We start from the raw sequence: 24,645 nt of genomic DNA, 5'->3' as shown, positions 1-24,645 counted from the left end.
GGGTGAGAAGGCTGTGCGTCCTCCTTGAGAATGACAGGCTACACAGAAGGCAAGACCTGTGTGAAACTAAGAGAATCCACCGATGACACCAGGTCACCCCACACTGACACAGAGGGAGCTGCCTTCCTGTTTCTTGTCATTTCCAGTCTCCAGAGCAGAGCAGAGATCAGATTAAAATCTGACACTTTAGAGTATATCCGAGGACCTCTGCAGGGTTTTCTTTTCTTCCCTCCCTTCCACTTTCCTCTCTACAGTAAACAATATGGTCTGACCTCGTGGAACTTACACTCTAGGAGGGAAGACGGCAGACCATAAATCAAGCAGGGAAAATACTATGAAGGAAATAAACTTCCTTCCATGCAGGAGGTGGACAGTGACTGGGGACAGAATTTCAGGGGCGATGGGAAGGGAAGGCTGCCGGGAGGCAGGGAAGCAGGGGCCCGAGGCTGCACCAGTAACCCCCTGCCAAAAAAAAAGACTATTTTGCTAATTCTTTATTTTCAAGGCAAAACACAAGTCCAAGGAATAGGTGCTAGAGAATAAGCGAAAAGAGAAGTACGAGACGGAGGGGCTTTCCATGTAGCCCTCCCTTCCCCCACCCCAAACCATGACCGGGTCACGGACCCCAGGAGGATCAAATTCACCTCCCACAGAGGGCCCGGAAGCATTAGCAGAAACACAGGTCTCCGGTTGTGCCAGAACCACCACTAGACTAGGAACAGTCAGAGCAGCCAGAATCAGCTACTGAGAGGGGCCCGGGCCGGGCAGCAGGCCAGCACGTCCGATGTGTTCCCTCGCCAAACCCTCCCGGCAGCGGGGACGGTGATGATCCCATCCGCATCCGCATCTCACTGACAGGGAGACCCAAGCTCAGGGAGGTTAAGTGGCCCAGGGGAGCCCAGCTAATTGAAGGTGGGGCAGGGGTGCTGCAAGGTCGGTACTATTATCAGGCCCATTTTACAGCTGAAGAAGTGAAGACCTGAAGAGGTCACGTGACCTGTCCAATGCGGTACAGCCCAGACTGGGGAGAAGGAGACCTTCAAGCCACACAGATGACGCCAGCATCCACACACAGAAGAGTCCTTCTCAACAGTGTGTGGGGAGCAGCAAGCCATCACGCTTCTCTGCAGCGGCAGGTGTATGAAAAGACACGAGGGGGCGTCTACATCCATTCAGTGCACATGAAAGATACACACACCAGCCAGGCCTGGTACTGCCTTCCCGGAGCTTCAGCCTTGTAAGAAAGCCAGAGACGGACAGCTTTACACAAAGTGCTTGTGTCTACTCATGACTACTGGGATGCGACTCAAGGAAGAGTTTATGGTGTGATGGGTACAGATGAGGGACGGGTGTCTAGAGAAATCTGAGCCAGGCACATTTCTGGTCAGCTGAGTGAGAGAGGGGAGACCCACATCCCCAGTATCAGGACCTCAGGAAGAACGTGGGAAATTTGAGGAAATGAAGTAAAGGTCAGGGAGAGGATAGGGTGCACGGGGTGGCGGCAGAAGGAGATGAGTCTGGAGAGGCCGGCCACAGAGAAGATGGAGAAAGGGATGGGAGGCCAGGTTGCGGGGAGCTCACGGGCCAGGCTAGGGAAGCCCCCCCGACAGGGGTGGGGTAACTGGACATCGCACAAGCAGAGCTGCCCCTCGGGAAGGTCGTCTGGAGTCTGTTGTCAGGCAGTTTGGGAGGAAGCAGGGCCGGGGGGGGACGGAATCAACGAACACCATCCAGGGACAAAGTAGCGAGTACCTAAGAGGGATGGTGGCAGGCGGGAGGAAAGAGGAGGGAAGGAATTTGAGAGTCAGCAGAGAGAGGTGGGACAGGACCCGGACAATGCCTCAGGGTCAAAGGGGAAAGCAGGTCGCCACCTGGGGACTGGGGGCGGGGCTGTTTAAAAACCAGCAGGAAGACCCAGGGGCCATGTCAAACGCAGTCCGAGCACGCTGAAGGAAGGCCTGCTGGGGTGACCTGCACAGCTCCTGGGCTCTGCACAGGGCACCCAGATAGGCTCTAAGAAACGGCCCGAGGGTCCCATTTCACACACTGTATAGCTAAGGCTCCACAAGATGGACTGACGGGGCCACGCGCACACCCGTGAGCAGGGCCTCCCCCGGCCACAGCCCGTCTCCTCCAGTCCCCCCGCAGCACTTCTTTGGGCTTAAATCCTTCTCTCATCTGCACCCATCTGCTTGTGCTCTGACATCCAAAGCAATGAAGACTTCCTGATGGCCCACCTCGCACTGGTCCAGGGACTGCTAACTCTTGGGCAAAAAAGTAGTTCACATTCACAGTAAGGCTCATCCGACCTACACAGAATTTTTCAAAACATGGGTTCATCATCAACATTTAAAAATCAGAAAATTTTACATATGAATCCAGGTGTCTAGCTCTGTTGAAAACCCAGATTATCTGGTGACACTGGGTCCACGTATGCATGAAGCAACACGTGTCTCAGGTTGAGAGGCTGCTTGCCCTCCTGAGTAGCCACAGAGCTTCTGGTTCACTGTCGTCCCCACCCCAAAAACCTAACAACCAGAACAGAAACTAAGCTGTGTGACCGCCTAAGAAGACTATTCCTTTAAAATTAGCAGTCATTTTTATCTTTGGGTTAAAAGGGAGTGGTGGGGAGTGGGGCTAACTAGAGTAAAGCCTTCAACTACTGGAGAGCACCACCCGCCTAGTCTTTGTAGATGTTTGAGTCCCTGACCTCTGACTGTTGATCCTTTATTTTCATTGGGAGGTCAAGGAGAAAGACTACTTGGGTACTCATACTTGCACCCCAGTTTGGGAGCACCAGGAACAGTCCCTTCCTCCATCTTGCAACCACCTCATCTTCACCCAGCTCCTGAGTCATTCACCCACTGCCACGCAGATTCTAACTTTTCATTCAAAAGGCTGTCCAGCAGGACATCCCAGGCAAGTGGGGACAAGGAGGTGTTTTTGCCCAGCACCGAGTGGGAATAAATACAATCCAAGCGAAATAAGGGCTCATGCTGAGGCTGGCTCAGGTCTTCAGTAAGATGGGACATTCAGAGCAGTGCCCTCACAAAGGAGGCAAGGAGGGAAAACACTTCTCATGCAGAGCTCCCTCTCCCTAGCCAAGACTCGGCATGGAACAGAAAAACGCAGCACACCCTTGGCTCCTAGACAGAAAATCCCAAGATTGGGGATGAGAGCTTAGATACAGAAAGTAGGGGGAGCAGGCGGTCAGTGAAGTGAAGAGGGAGGCGCCTTGTCAACAACAGACCAGCTTGGGCCCGCGGCAGGAACGGCTGCCTTCCAGCCTTTGCTAGCCGCCCACAAGCACACGTTTCCCAAGCTCTGATCTGTACCTAGCAGTTCTCTGGAGAACCCGACCGCTGAAGGGTTAAGCACAGGGTATACTGGGGTGATATGAGGAGCAACCGCAGACTTGTTCCTGCCCCTCACAGAGTTTACAACCAAGTAGGGAGACAAATGGTAATCAAGTGATCACATACCTCCATGCACACATTATTCAAAACAGAACTATGCGCTCTGAAGGAAAGAGTGTGTGACAAGGTGATCAGGCATGGTCAGGGTGGTCAGGGTGGTCAGGGAAGGAAGCCTTCTCGGGCAGCAGTTGGTGGATCAAAGGAACGGGGCAGGAAAAGCATCCTAGCAGAGGGAACAGCCGAAGCCCAGAAAGAGGCAGAAACGCCACTGTGCCTGCTATTCTGCTTCCTCTTAAGTTTCCGTTTGGCTCCAGGGTGGTCGACTTGGAGGACCTGAAGCAAAGGTGGGTGGGCTCTGGCAAGAGGCTGGGGTAAGAGCAGGTGGGAGGCAGGAGCTCCACAGCCAGAGGGAGCAGGATTCCCCCAGAGACACCAGCCCCCCACCAGATGAGAAGCTGCCTGGGAGACAACAGGGCCACTGGGTTGTTTATAGAGTGTAAGAGTGTCAGCTCTGCTCAGCGACAAACTGAAGACAAGATGAGGAAATAAGACATGTCCCCACCAACCTCTCCAGAAGGCCAAGCCCATGCCTCAGACATTACTCAGGTCTAATTTCAACCATGAAAGTAACTCAGAATTTATAAATCATCTTCTGCAGTACCTCTCAGTTCTTGCCGACAAGGCCTTGAATGTAAAGCCATCTTCAATTTGTGGAAGAGACTTCATTTCAACCTGGCAACCTCCCGCAGAGGTGCTTCCAACAGCAGCAGCCAGTGATGTTTAGACAGTCTGCCTCAGCTCACGAAGTGCCCCAGTTACCAACTCTCCAAGGGCTCCCACTGCATCTAAAATGAGGTCAAAAAGTCACTCCGTGATTTGGCCCTTACCCACGGCATCAATCCTCCTCAGACCTCCTGCCCCCTGCTCACCATTCTGCAGTCAAAATGCCCTTTCTCACTTATTTTCTGAAGGGAAGAAAATAAATGGGAAGTCTCTCCAGGAATCTCATTCTGCATTAATATGTTTTTAAGGTATGTGATCCTTCACGTCGACAGATATGAATTAAACCTATTGTGGTAATCATTTCACAATACATGTAAAGCAAATCATCATGCTGCACACCTTAAACTTACACAATGATGTATGTCAATTATTTCTCAGAAAAATTAGGGGAAAAATATGTATGCAAAGGGGGAGGCAGGGGGAATAGCTCAAAGGTAGAGGGCATGCTTAACATGCACAAGGTCCTGCATTCAATCCCCAGTACCTCCATTAAATTTTTAAAAAAAGTACGCAAAATAAACAAACAAACAATAAACACCCTTTCTCTCAGTTCCTCAACCAAGTCAAACGCTCCCCAGCTTCCAGGCCTTTGCACGTGCTGTTCCCTCTGCCAGGAATGCAGTCACCACCTGCCTCCTGTTGGCACTTCCTTATCCCTAGGGTCTCAGCTCAAACATCACCAGCTCAGAGAGGCCTTCCTTAGTCACGTCACCAGAAGTAACATTCTTCCCACTGTCTTATCTCAGGCCTGTTGTCTTTTTTTTTTCCAGATGCAAGTCCAACCAGGAATTCTCTCCACTCCTTCCGAGCATTTTTCACTGTCAATTGCTGGTGAGCTCTGAAAGGACAAAGACCACATTGGGCCTGATGTCTGCGTTTTCCTGCTACCAGGACAGTGCCCGGCACACGGGGGCTGTTCAACCACTGCAAACTGTGACCTGAACACACTGTGGACTCTGCAGAGTGACCGTCCTGGACACCTCCAAAATGCCCACACAGGAAAGAAACCAGAAACAAAGCTGATCATTCTTGATCAGACAACACCAGAAAGACAGGACAACTGAATGCAACATGTCCTTGATTACACTAGATCAGAAATAAAATTTTTAACAATAAATAAAGGACAAGACTGAGACTGTAAGAGAATTTTTAACACAGGCTGTACATTAGAGTATTGTATCAATGTTAAATTCTCCAAGTTTGGTAATTCCACCATTGTTAGCAAGGAGCATCCAAAGATGCAGGCTGAAACACTGTAGGAGGGAAGTGCCATGATATAGCTGCAACTTACTTTCAAATCGTTCAGCAAAAATAAATACATATGTGCTTGTCGTTCAGCAAAAATATATTTATGCTGTCTACACACACCTACATACTGCATTGTTCTACTCTTGCAATTTTTCTATAGGTTTTTGGTTTTTTAAAGTAAAAAACTGGCAGAGTAGGGGAAATCAACTAATAGATAGATACATAGATAGATAAATAAATAAATAAATGTAAGTAAGTAAATAAAACGTCAAAGTTCTATTTCTCATTTTGAGTAGAAGCGATGTGATTTACCCAAGATCATATGGATAGCTGCTGGCAGAGTCAAGATAATGACTTAAATATCCCACCTCCCAGACTTTTAAAATTTCCACCGTATCAAACAACTCATTTGGACTCATGACAGTCTCAAACAGGTACCTTTCAGGGCCCTGAATTGAATTACTGGTTGGATATGCACCAGCTTAAAAAAAAAAATCAAAATGACATTGGTGGATCTTAATCTGGGACTCATGCTTCCAGACATTTTACCTTATAAAATAAAAGCCTTCTCACTTGCATACATCTAGCCTAGAGACAATCAAACATCAGCCCTTTCCACTTGTCCCCACACAATTATACCTCTAATGACTGTGAGCGAGTGAATGGGTGGACGAGGGAAGACTAGCACTGAAGATTTAACTTTCTATTTTTATTAAAATTGTTAAGTTTAATCTTTCCTCTCTCTTTCCCATCTAGGATGGTTGGGGCTCATGCAACTGTGCATGGTCAAACTCTTATTCACCCTTCAAATCCCAGCCTAGACTCCTCTTCCTCCGGGAAGACTTCCCTGATTTCTCCAGGATAATTTAGGAGCCCTTCATCTGGGCTCCCACAAGCCCTCTCTTTGCTCTATTAAAAAAAAAAAAAAAAGAATAAACCTCATCACACTAACTTTTATTGCCTGTCTGCTTGTTGGTCTCCACCACTGGATCACACCCTTCATAAGGGCAGAGCTGAGATGTCTTGGGCGAGCCTGTGCCCTAGCCACAGAGCACACGCAGTAATTCACTGAGCGCAACTCCACTGAACGAGCTGGCCCAACCCTGCTCCTCGCCACATCTTCGATGACTCCAGGAGCGCAGGCTGGGGCCAGCTCTTCCCAAGCAGCTCTGGGGAAGCTTTTCTTCTGCCTGTTGTTTCAGGTGTCCTGTATCACATCCCCTTTGGGACAGGAAGTGTCCTGTGTCACTGTTTTCTCCTCTTGTTCTGATATCAAAGGCTGGACCAGGGAGTTCCTGAGCAAAGATCGGGGGCTTGGGTCCAGTTACCCAGCACCTGCTAGAACAGCGACTTGGCCGCATTGCCAAGTGGGGAACAACACACGCTTTATTAAATAATAACAACATAATACATACTGCTCACTCCAACCGGTCATTTCAGCTCAGGGATCAGCTTTAAAGTCTCGCCAGGGTGGGACAAGGAGAACGGGCTTCACAGGCGGCAGGAAGGACAGGAGATTTGCAGGATGCAAATTTCCGGGGTTGCATGGATTTGACCAGGGAGCAGTTTTTTGCTCATGCTCCTCCTTCCCAGGAAGAATCCAAACAGAAACTGTACCCTACTGGTATCTGTGACAGTAAGCGCAGCTCAGCGTGGTGGGAAAACAGCCAGACAACACAGGTTTGATTCCAGCTCCCTCCCTCCCCTAGCCTGGGAGCTGGGCAGGTTATTTGGGCTCTCAGAGACACAGGTCCATTCTCCATGGACGGTGGTCAACATCTTCCTCATGGGACTGTGAGCAGAACTGGAGCTCATCAGATAACCAAGCATGTTGTACACGATATATTACACACTGCACAGAGTACTATAAAACCGCAACAGGATCCAGGAAAACCGCTCCTGTGAATGGGAATTATGAGAGTATGAACGAGCAGGCTTACCAGTGGGTTCCAGACTCAACTAGAAGGAACAGCACACAGATACCTGCTAGAAATTCACAACGTACTCCATCAAAGTGATCAAACTTGCCGGGGCCACGTGGATACACGCACAGGCACAGATGCTGTGTTTCTTTTTCTCATTCCTCACCCCCCTCTCCCAGTTCTCCGGGGCCCCAGATTTTCACAAGCCAAACAGCTGACATGGTGACACCAAGGATCACACCAGAGCTGAGAAGACTGAATTTTTGTACAGCACTGTCTTTTATATTTTATACACACACACACACACGCACACTCTCTCACATACCCACATAAGCATACATCACCAAGCCAGAAGAATTTAGCCCCAAATCTCATGTGTTTCTGTTTAGGGACATGTTCGCCCACATGGGAATCTTCTAGTCTTTGAACTGAACTCAGCATTCAGACACATCATCACCTGGTTGGGGGAGGGGGTGTGTGCAGGAAGCAGTCAGCGCCCAGGTCCCTGAACAGTATCTTTGTCCTCAGTGTCCCAACATCCCTGAAAGCCTGTCTCCCCAAGGAGCCTTTCGCCACCAAGACCTGCCCAGAGTGCCTTCTGATTTTCCTCCAATCCATCCCCTACACACCAGTGACCAGAGCCCCACTTCTGCCCTCGTTCCCTCTCACCTGGACTAGAGCCACAGGCTCCCCATCATCATCCCTACTGTGGTGTTCAGCTGCCCCACCCTTTCCCAAATCTGCCCTCCACTCTGCAATCAAAAGGGTCCTGCTAAAAAGCTCAGACCACGGAAGACCCTTCCTAGGATGCTTCAGGGGCCTCCATCCCACATCCCTCCGGAAGGCACACAAGTCCCACCTCGTTCCGCAGCTGCCGCCTCCACACTGCTCTGTCCTCCCTCGTCTTATCAAACTGCTTGCACTGCCCCCTCACTCTCCGTGCTGCCCCCCCCACCCCCACCCCTTGCTATCTCTTCCAACTTCCTGGAAAGCCCTTCCCATCTCTGGCTAACTCCTATCATTCTTCCTAACTCACTCGGGCATCATTTCCTCTAGGATGTGCTCTCTAGAACCACAGTTTAAGCCAAAGACCCTTCCTCTGGTCCCAGGTCTCCAGTTTAACTAGTTTAAACCGGAACTGTAGGTACATGAGCCCAACTCCCCAACTAGATATTACCTTCCTCCAGGAAGGAGTGGGTTGGATCCCGACCATTCCCCCAGCACCAAGCTCTGTGAGTGAACACTGCACACAACCAACACATCTGCTGAACTGAAATGCACTTCAAACTCCCAAACAGAATCCCAAAGGGCATTTCAACTGACAGCCCCTACATCTGAGGAAGGGGAGAAACAGAAGGCTTTCAGATTGAGGGAGCCCATGCTCGGCCCTGGGAGACCCTAGGTCCCAGAGGCTCAGAGCAACAGGAGGACATTCGAGCATCGCAGAGGGAGAGAACCGGCGTTACCATGAAGCTGCCTGGGGCGTGGTCAGCCGTCTCAGCCACACCAGTTTCGGGACTGCCCATTTCAAAATGGGACTGGCTACTTCTGAGGGCAGACACATGCTTATGCTCAGGAAGGCATAAAGGCACAGGATAAGAAGGGACACTCTCCTGGACAGTCACTCTAATACTTCAAAGCATCTTTTAAACAGGTAACATTTAGTGAGTACTTGCTATGTCCCAGGCATGTGTGTCAGTTCATTTAATCTTCAAAATGGTCCCATGAAGTGAGTACTAGGAGTTGCCCCCATTCCTATGTAGACACCGAGGCCCAGGAGGGTTAAGTAAGTTGCCTGAGGTTATACAAACAGCAAGAGGCAGCCGTGGGATTCCAACTCAGGCATGTAGCTCTGGAATCCACGTTAACCACTGCAACACACAGCCTTTCTTCCAAACACTTTATAGTAAGAGAGAAAGCTGAGTTATGAAATTAGTTGCACATGTCTTTTTTTTAAAAGATAAAATATAGTACTTCAACACCTAGACCTTGCTCACCCCTCCAAGTTCATTTCTCTCCCCCTGCCCCCCGCCCCGACTCCAGCCACTGTGGTCTCTTCTCAGTTTCTGGAAGGTGCCACATTCATTTCTGACAAGGAATCACACATGCTCACCCTCTGCTGGGAAGGCTCTGTAGACTCTGCCAGCTCTTGACCCAGCCAGACCTGTGTCCTCCATGTCTGGGCTCAGACATCACCCACTCAGGTGGGTCATGCCTGACGACCCTCTCTCCAGGTGCCCCCTGCTTCTCCATCCCAGCATCCCGCAGCAGGGTTCCCTGTGGGTGGGCCCGTGGTCACCTTCGACCTCTGGACACTGTTTCCCACCCTGCAGCACACAGGTCACGAGGGCAGGAACCTTTCTGTTTTGTTCACCTGAAACTGCACAATGAAGTGCTCAAACGCTCACTGGATGAATGAACAAATGGACAAATGAACTAAGTACTCAAAGGAAGGAAGGGCTGCGGGAAGGGAGGAACTGCTGCCTGAGGCTCTCAGCTCTGGGAGATACACACTCACCAAGAACAGCAATGTGGTGGTGGAAAAATTTAAGATGAGACTTACGAACCCATGCTTTTGGAGAAAGTGACCTAACGAAAACCCCAATCAGTGCATCTGTTTTGGTTGCTAGTGTGAACGTGAACTTTGCCCTCTAAAGAGGCAGTCCCTGGAGAGGACCATGGAACTGCCCAGGCCTCCAAGGATGACCTTGGGTGGCCCCCAGGCAAGGCTGGAGAGGCAAGCACCCCCAACGCTGCTTGGAACTCTTACTCCAACTCCTCTGGGCTGGAAGCGCCCAGCATCCCTAGAGGGACTCTCATGGGAAGGAGCTCACACAATTCCTATAACCCTCAAATGTAAGAGCCAAACCTGAGCCTGTACCATCCGAACTCAAGGCTGCGCTTCACCGTGCAAAAGGGAGGGCAGGGTGCAGAGCTCCGGGTGCTGCAGCCCCAGGAGAGGGCGGAAATCAAGCGTCGAGCACAGCTAACCTTTGGAGCACGTTTGGCACACACCTGAAGCTTTTCCACCCACACCCCTAGGAACGTGTTTCTGAAGGGCAGCCGAGGGGAAGCAGGTAGGGAGGGGACCGTTATTAAAAAGAGAACTCGAGCCACAGGAGAGGAAATGTCTCTGAGATTGCTCCCAGCAGGTCACCATTGTGGAAGAGAAGTAATACCATTTAAAAAGTGCCAAACAGGAAGGAAGGGCATGGTGGGGGGATGAAGGAGATCAGAGAAGGTCAAAAAAAAAAAAAAAAAAAAAAGAAAGAAAGAAAGAAAAAGAAAACAAACAACTGTCCTTCTTTGAATAAAAATGTTCTGCAGGGAGACACCTCTGCAAGTTTCTCTCCCTCTGTTTTAAAGAGCTTTTTTTTTCCCTAATATACAATTTTTTTTTGGCAGGGAGGGGCAGGTCTTCTCTGCTTCTCTCCCCCCTTTATTTTTGGCTCCCTCAGTAGGCCGCCTACACCTTCTGGGTTCCAAGAGCGTCCTGAGGATACTTACTAACAGGAAGCCAGGCGAGGCGGGAATGGACACAGTCGTTAGGTGACATAAGCCTGCTGACAACCTGCCAACTCAGCCTATTGAAGATGTAACTGAAAAGCCAGCATTTCACTCCAACTAGGTCACCTCCTAGGGCTGTGGATGTCAGCTGGGCGCTCGCCACAGACCAAGCACTGAGGAGCCAAGGGGTGAGCGGTTTCCCGGGGGGACACGCGGAGGTCAAGGGGACGAGGAGGAGGTGGAGGCTGAGGAGGGATTTGTGAGAACGGATAAAACGGGAGAAGGGGAAGGAGACATCCACAGGCAAGCGGGTGTCCAAAAGCCAGCCGGAGAGATGCGGCTGTCAGGTTTGAGCAGGCCAGTTCTGTGGCAACGGGCTCTCATTCCTCACACATACCCTTCTATTTGCTTGCTAAGCACTGTCTCTGTTAAACCACAGAATTCCCCCAAATAAAGCGTCAGTCCCTTAAGGCAAGGACTGTGTTATCTTGTTGGGGTCTTCAATTTCACCAAATACCATGCCACACCCAAAGTCAACATGCAATAAATGCGCGATGAATACGTGATCATGAAAAGAAAAATACAGTAAATAAAGGAACACTGGGCTCTAGGGTCAGTCAGACTTGGCTGTGACACACGGCTCCTCTTCTCATTAGTTATGTCCCTTTGAGAAACTTTTCTCAAGCTCTTGACACATTCCAGCTCCTCATTCATAAAATAAGGGCAAGGCGGTGGGGGGGGGGCTACAGTTCAGGGGTAGAGTGTGTGCTTAGCATGCAAGAGGTTCTGGGTTCGATCCCAGTACCTCCATTTAAAAAAATAATTAATAAATGAACCTAATTACTTCCCCCCTCCAGAAAATAAAATAAAGTAAGGACAACAGTCTGGTCTAACTCATATAGTTCCTGTGAGGGTTGACTGAGGAGCAAGGTGTTACGCACAAAGCACTGAGTGATGTGCCTGGCATTAAGTAAACATTCAGTAACTGTGAGTTATTGTTACTGTAATATTTCAACTACTATTATTATTGCAAATGATGACAGGCTACCCCTTGGCTTTGGGTTTCCTGGAGAGCCTCCAAGTATACCCAAGCTTCACTCAGCAGATGGATGCAAGCAGCCCCAGGTAAACAGTTTGCTCTCTGAACGGGTGACAGACTGGCAAGATCAATGGGTGTTTTTCCAGCAAGGCATTTTACAACATCGCTCATCCTCCCCTTGTGGGGGGGAGTGGAAGAGTCGGCCAGATGAGCAGTCAAGTGACTGAGACCTGGCTGAGCATCTACATGCACATTTCTCTCTCAGATTGTGCTCTCTAGACTGTTTGTTCACAGGTTGTTATTAGGTGTTACCTAGCAGGGCAGGGGAGAATTTAATGGTCAAATACATTTGGAAAACTGTTTAACAATTTCTCTTGTCAGATTTTTTTTAATACAAGCATCGTGAGTCTTCAAGAAAGGGTCATGGTATTTAGCACTATCCCAATATATGCGGTTATAGCGTTCCATTTTTGAGGACCATCCTGCAGTCTAGTGCCCCTCAGGATGCACTTCAAGAAATGTTCATCCATTGTCCGCAGGGTGTGTGACATCAACCCTGCCAGGAGTGCCTGGTGGGCATGCTGCGGCTTTGCTCTTGACTCTGTCTGGTTCAACATCATTAATTTGCTGGCGTGCTGATCGAAAGATGATCCTAAGCTGGACAGAGAAGCTGATAGGAGAGATGGTATAATCAGGACGATGGACTAATGAGGCACTTCAAAGGGATAAATATCAGGTCCCGCGTACAACATCCAGAAACAACACAGAGCATTCAGGATGGTGGAAAATGGGGTTCAATGGAGCACAGGCCTAACTGACCGGAGACACTTAACTATGAAGGAAAAAAAACCAAGAAGCCAAGTCCTAAGTGCCTGAGCCTCTGGATCAAGCTCTGCTTGAAGGCGGATCCAACCACCAGCCCAGGGCCCTGTGACATCTATCAACAGATTCTCTCTAAATGTTGAGTTTTTATTTTTTCTTTTTTAAATATGACAGTATACAGTCAAGTATACTAAGGTCTCCAAAGAAGATACACTTTTAGGAAGAAATGAAAGAAGTCTCAGGTCAAATCAAAGAGCGATGTCTCACCTTTCTGGATGGTCAGATGACTATTGGAGTTTAGCTTGTGATGGTTTTGGGGGGCCAACCTTAGAGGGACACAGATAAACTAGGAAAATTTGGCAAGATGAACAGGACATCTAAAACCACATTATACAAAGAATTATGTAAAAGCAATTTTAAAAAGACAGACAGATGAGATACTTGGGAGGGCCTAGCCTTTCAAATAGATTTGTGAGGGACACGGCATCCCCTGAAGGAGGAATCCAATGCTCCTTAACTTCTAGGGAGAACAGATACACTTGAAAACCTGTTGAAATCTATGGAAACTCTCTCCAGGAAAATTTACATGCCAACAACATTCTGCAAACATTTTCAGGGGATTGCTGCTCCTCCCTCTAGCCCCATCACCACTGGAGAAGCCCATCCCTGGACTTCCTCCATAGAAGACCAAAACCAGGTAAAATCCTCATCGGGTTTTAGCATGACCTGTGTGATGTCCCCACGCCCACCCTTACCAAAGTAATGAACTAAGAGCAATGGATGCTATGACAAGGAAGCCAACGTCAGCTCGGTAAGAAACACACACTTCCATCATGCAGGCCATCGGAAACAGGAAGCGCTGACTGGCAAGTAGGGAGCGTCTCTTCACTGGAGGTGCTCAAGTGAAAATTCGAAGCACATTTTCAGGGAGGTAGTAGAAAGATTCAAACACACCACTGGACTCAATGAGCCAAGGTCCTTCAGGATTTCGCTACTTAAAATGTGGTCTGAGGACCAAGAGCATCACCTGGGAAGTTGTTAGACATGCAGAACCTCAGGTGATTCGTAGGCATGTCTGTGTTTAAAAAGCACTGCTCTAAGGTAGCCAAGATTCTCTAAGGGAAGAGAAATAGAAGTACCATGGTCTGTCAGCAGCAGCATTTGCCTATGCCTCCAGAGATCCGCCCTTTTAGTTCTAAGTAGGTTTGGGGTTTGAGGGTGTGAAGTGAGGACCCTTCTCTAAATCCTTGTTTCATCCTCCACCTATCACATGAGTTATTTCTTTGTCTTCTCCAAGACTATAGAGGGAGAACTGGGGGAAGGATGAAATAATTCTACTATGTCTCTAATCCTGGTCCAGAATTTAAAGAACGAAAAAGAAATTTAAAACAGTTATCTTCATGATCATCTCCTTGCTAAAAATAAAGGTAAGATTTATCACACACTCACGTGGGCCACCAACACTGCTACATGGTTTTTTATCCCTTCTTTTACTTAGTCTTCATAATAACCCTGAAAGGTAGTTATTTATTTTCTTTCATTTCACAGATGGTGAATCTGAAGCTCAGAAAGGGGAAGTGACTTGCTCAAGGCCACACAGCCAGTAAATGGGGGTGCCAGGCCTTGATGCCAAAGTTCAAGTTCTTAACCACTCAACGGCACACCTTTAGAGGAAATCTCCAGCCTTCCGCTCTTTTCAATAAGCAGTAAAGGTAGCCTGGGGCTGTCAAGTTCCCACAGAGCTCATCCACGTCTTCCAGGGATATAGCCAGGCTGCTGGCTGGGCGGCTCCACACACAGGTGCACCAGGGTCTCAGATCTCAGCCCTCCATTATACTTGTTCATTACACAGGAAGACTGAGAGGTCATGCTTTCAAATCCTGGCCCCTTCCTCATTATCTGCTCCAGCATCAGAGTCCTCCCAGTCCTGTATTGACTTGCTTTATCTCCTGGCTGCTGTCCCATCTCCATTAGATCCCAGGCATTTGAGCAAAGTACACAGCTCTCCAGTTCTGGCTGAATGGGAATCGACTCGCCATTCCTTCTCTGTAATTTTGGGCACAGTCTGGGAGGACTGAGAAGGTGTCATTGACTTGGAATTACAGTTCTTTGTTACAGAATGAATTTCCGGACTGCGCCGAAGAGGCGAGGACTCCCCCTCGCACTCACACAAGCAGCTTTGTTCCCCTTCAAAGTGGCCCTCTAATTGCGCTGTGCACATTCATCCTGGACTCTGCTGCTTCTCGAGGAGGAAGCGTATCAAAGAGAACTCAGACTTCCTCCAGACTGAACATCTGCAGCCTTCATGTGGAAATTAATCACGGGCTGCAAATTCCCCCCTCTACCTCTTATTAACTTTTTTATTTCCTACAGCTATTGTACTTTTGTACTCTTTGGCCTGAAATGCCCCAACCGAGTCCCTGAAGGCAGGACCCACCTTTTAGCTACCTTTGTCTCCATCTCATCAGGCCTGGCCTCCGTGAGATGTTCAACCACCACACAACTGACTGAAAACGAACTGACTGCATTTTACACGTTACCATGCACATCTGCCGCCGTGTCCAAAAGTGAATCCACTCTTCCAGGTAACAAACTTATTTGGAGGGAGGGTCACAGGGGGCCAAAAAACAACGTAAGCATATTGAGATCCTGAAGCAGATGGTGCTGTGTTAAAAAAAAAAAAAAAAAAACAACCCTCACATTAGGGTTTCCATCTTTTAAGAGGTAACAAGAAAACTTGTTCCCATGAGGTAGGACTAAGCCACTAATCCCCTTGGTACAGCTGGAAACACAAAAGCTTCTTAACATTCAAGGACCCCACCCCATGCAGTGAGACAATAACTTGGCCAAAACTCCCTTCTCAGCTGCTCCTGTTACCTGCTCCCACTCCCAAACCACTTAAAGAGAATTCTGGGAATTTTAAAATAAAGTTGCTTGAGAAATGGGGCACGTTGTATCCAAAACAACAACAAAATTCTGGGTGATACTGGCTAGAAAAAGCAGGGTGTTTCCTCCAGTAATAAACGGGGTGGTGGTGGGGAATGAAGTAAATGAAATATTTTCAAACATACATTAGGTGCTGATTCACTTCTTGAAATATTGTCGGATTTCTCTCGTCTCTTTGAGAATAACTCCTTCTGGTCTACTCCTCACTCAACAAATAGTTCTAGAGAGTGACTGTGCTCTGTAGCTGTCTACTCTGTGCGTGGACGAACACAGACGTGGGCTGCTGGCTTTTTCACACTCGGCTCCTTCAGTTCCGCGATTTCTTCTGCTCTAATTACCAGCTTTATCATCGCATCTCTAACAGGGTAGAGGAACCCTTAGACCCCCAAGATGAGGGGAATGATACAGTGATCCAAGCACAGACCCTGGGCCAAGCTCACCATCTATGTTACTCCGTGTGATGCCCTCACAGAGAAAATGGGGGTGAATACCCTTCCCCAGCCTGGAGGAAAAGTGCCTGAAGCTTTTATACATGTTCGTATCTACCAATGTTATTCAACCTCAGCCCAGGGGTTGAAAATCAAAGTGTCTGCGGGTACAAACAGGCTTGGTAACTGGGTCAAGCGAGCAGGGACTCCAAGTCAGGACCAAGAGGGATGAGTGGGGATGGAGGTGAAGCCGAGACCACCAAGGGGCCGGCCCAACTGGGCACCAGCCAAGCATTCCCACAAGGGCGTGCAGCCCAGGGTCCCCAGTTCTTCGCATCTGTCAGGAGAAGCCAGCTCCAGATTTTGATATGAAATCTCCCTACTAAAAACTATGGGCTCAAACAAATCTAGAAACAATACAACCTTTAGGAGTCTGGGTTCCAGAACCATATCAGCTGGGTTTCTGAATCCCAGTTGACCGTTTACCTGCACATGACCTTGGACAACTTAACCTCTTCGTGTCTCATTTTCCTCATGAAAAAAAATCAGTGCCTATTTCATGAGGCTACTGTGAGGAATAGAAGATACAAATAAATTTTAATCCATACTTTGATATATAAATATATAGGTATTTATATATCAATGTGTGTATAAACATATATGTGATTAGAACAAGGCCTGGCACACAGCAAACATCATGTAAGTTTGGGCTGGTACCAGTATTCCTTTTGCAGACACCATGCAGAACAAACAAGAAACTTCTCTCAAGAAGGTCCTATATAAGCCAACACTTTGAGACCCTAGTTCTGGCACATTAGTGCCTAATGTTTTCATGGGGCCACATACCTCAGCATCATCCAGTTGTGGGGATTTGATAAGAAGGCACTCTCTGCTTTCACCTGCCTGTCATCCTCAGAGACTCAGGGACACTATGCAGCTAGACCCCTGGAGGACTCTGGGCACTGCACATCAGTTACATCTTATTCATCCCCTCAGTCCCCAGGGGTGAGAGTGGGCTGAGGATCACTCTGCCAGGTACACAGAACAGCTCAGGAGGGCTTCTCAGATCCACCTTTGGTCACAGAGATGTTCCAGGCACAAGGAGCCTACTGGAGAGCTTGGCCCTGCTTGAGAATTTATGGAGATTTTAGCCAGGGCTAGTGCACTGGTCCAGCCACCAGACTTTTAGGAACGATCATCACACTGGGGGCTACCAGGCACAGGTTAGCAGGCCTGGCTTCCTGGATTGCTGCAGTACTGCAAAGAGGTTTCCCAAGCCCCTCACCTGTAAATGTTTTTCATCAGTCCATGCAATTCTCTCATCCACTGCGACGTATTTCCTCCAGTACTTTCTACAATTCCTACTGAGCTAACAGCGATGTACCTGTTATCACTTAGCAACAGAAGACTTAATTATTTAAAAACAAATAGAGGGGCTTGGGGGAGAGAGTAACTTGAAGTCGTATCTTCAAACTATATTAAAACTGTCCTCTTCTTCCTTTGCTTTCCTTTTATCTGGTCTCATTACTTATGGTTACGGGGTTTTCCTTCACAATAGGAACAACGAAAGAGTAACATTTATTAAGCACCACACTCATTTCAGACACTCACATCCTAGCCTCACAACAGCCCTAGGACACAGACCCTACCAGGATCCTTATGTTACAGATGAGGAAACTTAACTCACAGACTTTAAGAATCGTGGTCACACAGCTAAGAAGTGGTAAAGCTGGAGGTCAAAAACAGGTCTGTGACTACAAAGCCCTCATGCTGACCCACCTGAGGGAATCAGATCGCCCTATTTCAGCCAGATGGTACCTGAGCTTTGCTAGCAGTAGGAGAACAAAGTCACACCCACAGTCTGCACTAGATGCTAAGCTGGACACAGCACCCACCCTTCCTAGCCTTCATCTCCCCACCCCACCTTCCCAGAAATCTATCTGAAGGTGACATCAGACTATAAGGTCAAAGTGGCTTGCATTTTTGGAAGATGCAACATAGATCTAAAATGTTAAAATTAACCTAAGAATTTTTAGAGGTATCTGAAGTAAGTTCTTAACAATAATATCTTACTGGTCAGACATATATTTTAAGTCTGTGGGTTTTTAAATTACTAACGCAAAATATGCTCATAACAAATTCAAATAATGATGAAGCATATCAAGTTTTTTTTTAATGCACAAAGTGAGATAGAAAAGAACTTTTCCCCATCCTGTGCCAACTCCCTAAGTATCTTTCCAGATTTTTCCAACATATTAGCATAGAACATATGTACATCTACGTGCATACAGTTTTTTTCTCATAATCAGGATTTTCTATAGTTTTGAAACTTTTTACTCAATAGTATAAGTATTTATGTATCTCTCCATCAGTTTGTACAGAACTGGCTCAGTCTTTTTAACCAACACAACTGCCTTATATGAGTGAACTGAAACTTACTTCATCAGTTCCCTGTTGAAGAACATTTGGGTTATTACTATTCTGGGGTTTGCAACAGTCATGTACATCATGAGAACCTTTAGCTGACAGTACGTGTCTCAGTGACCCAGCAGCTTATCAGGGTTACAGCATTTGGTACTGTAGCTGAAATGGAGCTTATCTTCAGTTTAATGAAAGATTCAACTCATATTAAAAAAACCATCCCAGCTTCTGAGATTACTGGCTCTTCAACAGTAAAACACACAACTGAACACCAACTCATTCTTTCATTCATCCATTCATTTATTCATTCCAGTACCTGTGGTCTACCAAGCTCTAGGCTAAGCCCAAAACATTAAACAAAAGACCAAGCTTCATGTCCTCCCCTTGAGCAACTAAGGATTCAGTGGGCAGACAGACTCATCAATGAGTTCAGCATCATGTTTAAGAGCTCCACTAGGTTCAAGTGAAGGAGCATCTCACTCTGGAGGATACACAGGTCCCTGCAAAGAAACAGGTAAGCAGTGCCTTGAGTAGGAGTTTGCAAGGACAAGAAAGACCTATTAAGGGACAGGGCAACCCAGGCATAATAAGAGCACTTACAAATCTTCATCCTGTAAAAGCACCCAGAGTGTTTGGAGAACTTACAGCACTCAATACACAGAGCTTCTGGAGGGAAAATGCCAGGGGAGAGTGATGGGAAGAGAACTTAAAACTGAAATGAAAGGTGGGAGAGAAGCAAGATGGTGGAGAAGGAAGCTTGTAGCTCACCCTCTTCCACAAATACACCAAAACTCACATCTACGGACCTACTCAGACAACCAGAGTTCCTGCCGAACTCCGACAGAACATCGCCCTCTTCGAAAGACAAAAACGCCAAAAATCTGGTAGGAGAAAAGGAAAAAAGAAAGAAGAAAAAGCAAAACAGTGCGGGACCAGTCCCGCGGTGAGGGAGCGGCAAAGGAGGACTGGCGCTCGTTCACTGGGTCTCCCCTCTCCAAAGGAGAGGCCGGTGGGATGGAGGGGGAGCCTCCGAGGCTCAGATCTGCTCCGAGCACCCCTTGACCGACAGAACTAAGTTAAATGGGCACAGAGGGTCCCTGTGACACCCAGCCCAAGACACAAGCAGGCAGCTGGGGCCGGGACAGGCCTGCCCGAGCCAGGCGGAGGACGGGGGAGGCTGCACTGAGGCAGCCCCGGGGGACTGCGGGGGCTGCGTGCCGTGGCTGGGAGGGGATACGGAGCAGAACAACCTCAGTTCCCCATAAATTGCAAAAAAAGCAAAGCAACACGGCTGGTGTGCCCCAGGGGGAGGGGCGCCATAGCCTTTGTCTCCTCAGACCTGCACCGCCATTACTGGCACTTCTCACGAGAAGAGAGGCGGGGCTCAGCCACAGCCGCCATCTCCTCCTGTGTGCAGCACCCGGGCGGGGGTGGGGCTGAGCCCTGAATCTGCACCCAGGGGCTCCACAACCTCCTGGGCAGGACTGAGACTTGTTTACGGCCAGAGGCAGATAGGATATTTCTGCCCTGGCACCTCAGAGAACTCGTGCCACCAAAACAAACAAGGAGCTGAGATTTGGCACAGAGCAGGGGCGGGGCTGTTCTGCGGTCTTTCCTGAGCCTGCCTTCAGAGCGCCAACCCGAGGCGGAGCGGGCAGCTGCACAGAGCAGCAGAGCAACCGGTGCCGGGAGAGGGCGGGCGGCCACCGTCCTCCTGGCAGGAACGCAGCACCTGGCCACGGTGCTGGGAGGGGGCACGATCCACCCACCTGCCCCTCCCGCCCCCCAGCACAGCAACTGACTGCGGCATCGGGAGACGGAGTGGCCTGCCCGCCCACCGGGTAAGAGCTCAGCACCTGACCCAGTGTTGGGAGGGGGCGCGATCTGCTAGCCGACAGCCACTTGGAGCAGCACAGACAAGGGCGCCAATATAGGGCCTCTGGAAACAGCAAACTGAGTACGCGGAACAGGGTGAAGACACAAAGACCTCTCAATAAAATCATTAAGAGCACACCGTCTCCAGGAGAAATAAATAACTAATACTCCATAAGCCACAGTGCCAGAGAGATACAAGCAATATGAAGAAGCAGAGGAACCACTCCCAATTAAAAGATAAAGAGAAAACCCCTGAAAGCACAATCAAGGAAATAGACATTGATGGCCTACTAGATCAAGATTTCAAAAAAGAAGTGCTCAAAGTACTGAAGGAACTAAAAGAAATAGCGTTTAGAGATATAAAATATGTCAAAAATGAAATAGAAGCTATAAAGAAGAACCAAGTAGAATTAGTAAACTCATTTGCTGAGATGAGAGCTGACCTAAAGGCTGTACAAAGCAGGCTAGATAATGCAGAGGAACAAGTAAGTGACCTAGAAGACAGAACAACAGAAAGCACCCAATCAGAACAGCTGAGAGAAAAACAAATAAAAAACACTGAAAACAATATAAGGGACCTATGGGATAATATAAAGCGTGCCAATCTACGCATAATAGGGGTTCCAGAAGGGGAAGAAAGAACAAAGGGGATTGAAAAGGTATTTGGAGAAATCATGACTGAAAACTTTCCAAACCTAAAGGAATCAGATATCCAAGTACAGGAGGCTCAGAGCGTCCCAAAGAGGAAGAACCCAAATAGACCCACACCAAGACATACCATAATCAAGATAGCCAGAGTCAAGGATAAAGAAATGATCCTAAAGGCAGCAAGAGAAAAACAAAGAGTGGGTTACAAAGGAACCCCCCATAAGGCTCTCAGCTGATTTCTCTACACAAACACGACAGGCCAGAAGGGAATGGCAAGATATATTCAAAGTCCTGACTGAAAAAAAGATGCAGCCTAGGATACTCTATACAGCAAGGCTATCCTTTAGAATAGAAGGAGAGATAAAGAACTTCACAGACAAGCAAAAACTAAAAGAGTTTAGCAACACTAAACCCATGCTAAAAGAAATATTGACAGGTCTACTCTAAATAGAAAAGCAGGATGCTACAAAAATGAGAAACTTATAACTGGAAAGGAGATAACTGCCATGAATTACAAAAAGAATAAACACAAAATTGTAAAAGAAGACATCTAAATCATTAAGAGTGGGAGAGGGAAGCAAGGAAAGCCACTGTGGAAAAGTATGGAGATTCCTCAGAAGACTAGGAATAGACTTACCATATGACCCAGGAATCCCGCTCCTGGGCTTATATCCAGAAGGAACACTACTTCAAAATGACACCTGCACCCCAATGTTCATAGCAGCACTATTTACAATAGCCAAGACATAGAAACAGCCTAAATGTCCATCAACAGATGACTGAATAAAGAAGATGTGGTATATTTATATAATGGAATACTATTCAGCCACAAAAACTGACAACATAATGCCATTTGCAGCAACATAGATGTTCCTGGAGAATGTCATTCTAAGTGAAGTAAGCCAGAAAGAGAAAGAAAAATACCATATGAGATCGCTCATATGAGGAATCTAAAAACAAAACAAAACAAAAAACAAAAAAACAAATACAAAACAGAAAGAGACTCATAGACATAGAATACAAACTTGTGGTTGTCAAGGGGGCAGGGGGTGGGAAGGGACAGACTGGGATTTTAAAATGCAGAATAGATAAACAGGAGTATACTGTATAGCACAGGGAAATATATACAAGATCTTGTGGTAGCTGATAGTGAAAAAAAATGTGACAATGAATATATATATGTTCATGTATAACTGAAAAAATTATGCTCTACACTAGAATTTGACACAACATTGTAAAATGACTATTACTCAATAGAAAAGTGGAAAAAAAGGAAAAAAAAAAAAAAACTGAGTTTGAAGGGCCTTGAATACAAAGCTGGAAAACTCAAAGTTCAGGTTCTCACAGGGGAAGTATCACTTCCCAGGCCCTCTGGATATACTACATTTGTTAATCCATTCATCAGTCAAGGGACATGAGTGTTTTTTCTGGGTTTTAACTGTCACAAGTAAAGCTGCTATGAATATTCCAGTAGCAGTCAGCTTGCTTCTTTACTTTTGGGTAAATATCTAGGAGCAGAATGGCTACATCTCACAGGCGTGGGATGTTTCACTTAAGAAACAGCCAAACTGTTTTCCAAAGTGGCTGTACTATTTTGCACTCCCACTAGCAGCATAGCTGGATGCCAGTACCCACATCCTTGCCAACACTTGGAACGGTGAGTCTTTCCAGTTTTAGCCATTCTAATAGGTACCAGTGCTATCTCACTGTGGTTTTAATTTGCATTTTCCTGGCAACCAATGATGTGGGACATCTTTTCATGTGCTTATTTGCTATCCATGTATCTTCTTTGATAAAGTATCTTTTCACATCATTTCCTCATTTTTTAAAATTGGTTGTTTTCTTATTATCCAGTTTAGAAGGTTTTTTTATATATATTCTAGATATGAATCTTTTTTTTAAGATAAGAATCCTTTATTGGAAATATGCTTTGCAAATATTTTCTCCCAGTCTGTGGCTTGTCTTTTCATTCCCTTAAGTGTCTTTTGAAGAACAAAAGTTTTCAGTTTTGAGGAAATCCAATTTATCCATTTTTTGTTTGATGGGTCAGCTTTTAGTGTCCTATCTAAGAAATCTTTGCCGAAAGCAAAGATCACAAAAAGTTTCCTCCTATGTTTTCTTCCAGAAGTGTTATACTTTAGGTTGTAGCTTTAGGTTTCTGATCCATCTCCAGGGGGCATTTTGGACACCTGTGTGGGCATTTTTGTTTGTCACAGTGACTGGAGGAAGGGGTTCAACTAGCAGCTGGTGGGCAGGGGAGCTCCAGATCTTATAATGCACAGGAAACATACACACCATGCACCACACAACTTTCAAATGTCCCGCCGAACACTCATGGGGGCAAATTGCTTATAATAACATAGCTATTCATTTAGCTCTTACTTCAAAATACCAAACCCTTTGAGGAAAGTTTGAAAAATATAGTTGCATCTTTCCTTACGTCTCTTCAATCCAGAGTTTTTCCTTACAGCACCTATTTCATCATCTCTCCTAGGGCACTTGTGCCTGCGCATTTATATATCGAATTACATATTTTATTATACACTAATTTCCTCTCATTTCTCCTTTTTAATTCGATTATGGCATTAAATTAATTTTTTATCTTGTGTATGTAGCTGGTTATATTATCATACATAAGCAACACGAAGAGATTAAAAACACTGAGCTGAATGACAGAAAGAATCCGAATGATATGTATAAAATATCACTTAGATATTAAAATGTCACTATTGTATAATTAAAACTTTTAGAGACTTGCACATGAATTAACTACACAAATTTTATAAACATGCAGAGAAAGGATACACATTACACACATTAGAACAGTGTCCTCAGGGAAGGAGGAAATGGAAGCAGAGGAGGAGGAGGAATGAGAAATAACAGCATCTCAGGAGAGGTACCCTGCTCCGGGGCTGACGAGGCCCGGAGATACATCGCGCTCAGCGCCCTGCCCCTCAGGACCAGCTAAAAAGCAATGTAATGTTTTTGAAAATTAAGTTGCCGAGGCCCATGCCTACCTTTATAGTTACATAGCTAAGAAGGTGAAGAAGAGATGGCCTCATAGTCAGTGCAGAAGAGCCAGGCATCACTCCTGCAAGATTTCCAGTATCACCAATGAGCAGGGTCCCAAATCATTAACATGAGGCCTGATGCAGGAGTCACGGTCCTCAGAGGCAGTGTAAACTGTAAAACTGCCAAAGAGATACAGGTATGTGCAGGAAGAGAGGCAGTGATGAATGTATTCCCATGAACAGAAATAAGTCAAAAATGTCCACTCACCACATCTATTCAACACTGCTACTAGAGTCCTGGCCAGGGCAATAAAGCCAGAAAAATAAAAGGCATAAAAATTGGACATGAAGAAGTAAAATTAACTGTATTGGTAAGCAACATGATGGTATATGCAGAAAATCCTAAGCAATCTACAAAAAGAATTACAAATACTAATAGGTACATTTAACAAAGTTACAGGATACAACAATCTACAAAAGGGGAGAAAATATTTGCAAATGATGCAACTGATAAAGGCTTAATTTCCAGACTATCTAAATGGTTCATACAACTTAATGACAAAAAAAAAAAAAATCCCA

This window comes from Camelus ferus, chromosome 3 (assembly GCF_009834535.1).
Source record: "Camelus ferus isolate YT-003-E chromosome 3, BCGSAC_Cfer_1.0, whole genome shotgun sequence".
Classification (NCBI taxonomy): domain Eukaryota; kingdom Metazoa; phylum Chordata; class Mammalia; order Artiodactyla; family Camelidae; genus Camelus; species Camelus ferus.
The sequence above is the reverse complement of the archived record's forward strand: the minus strand, read 5'-3'. Positions refer to the sequence as shown.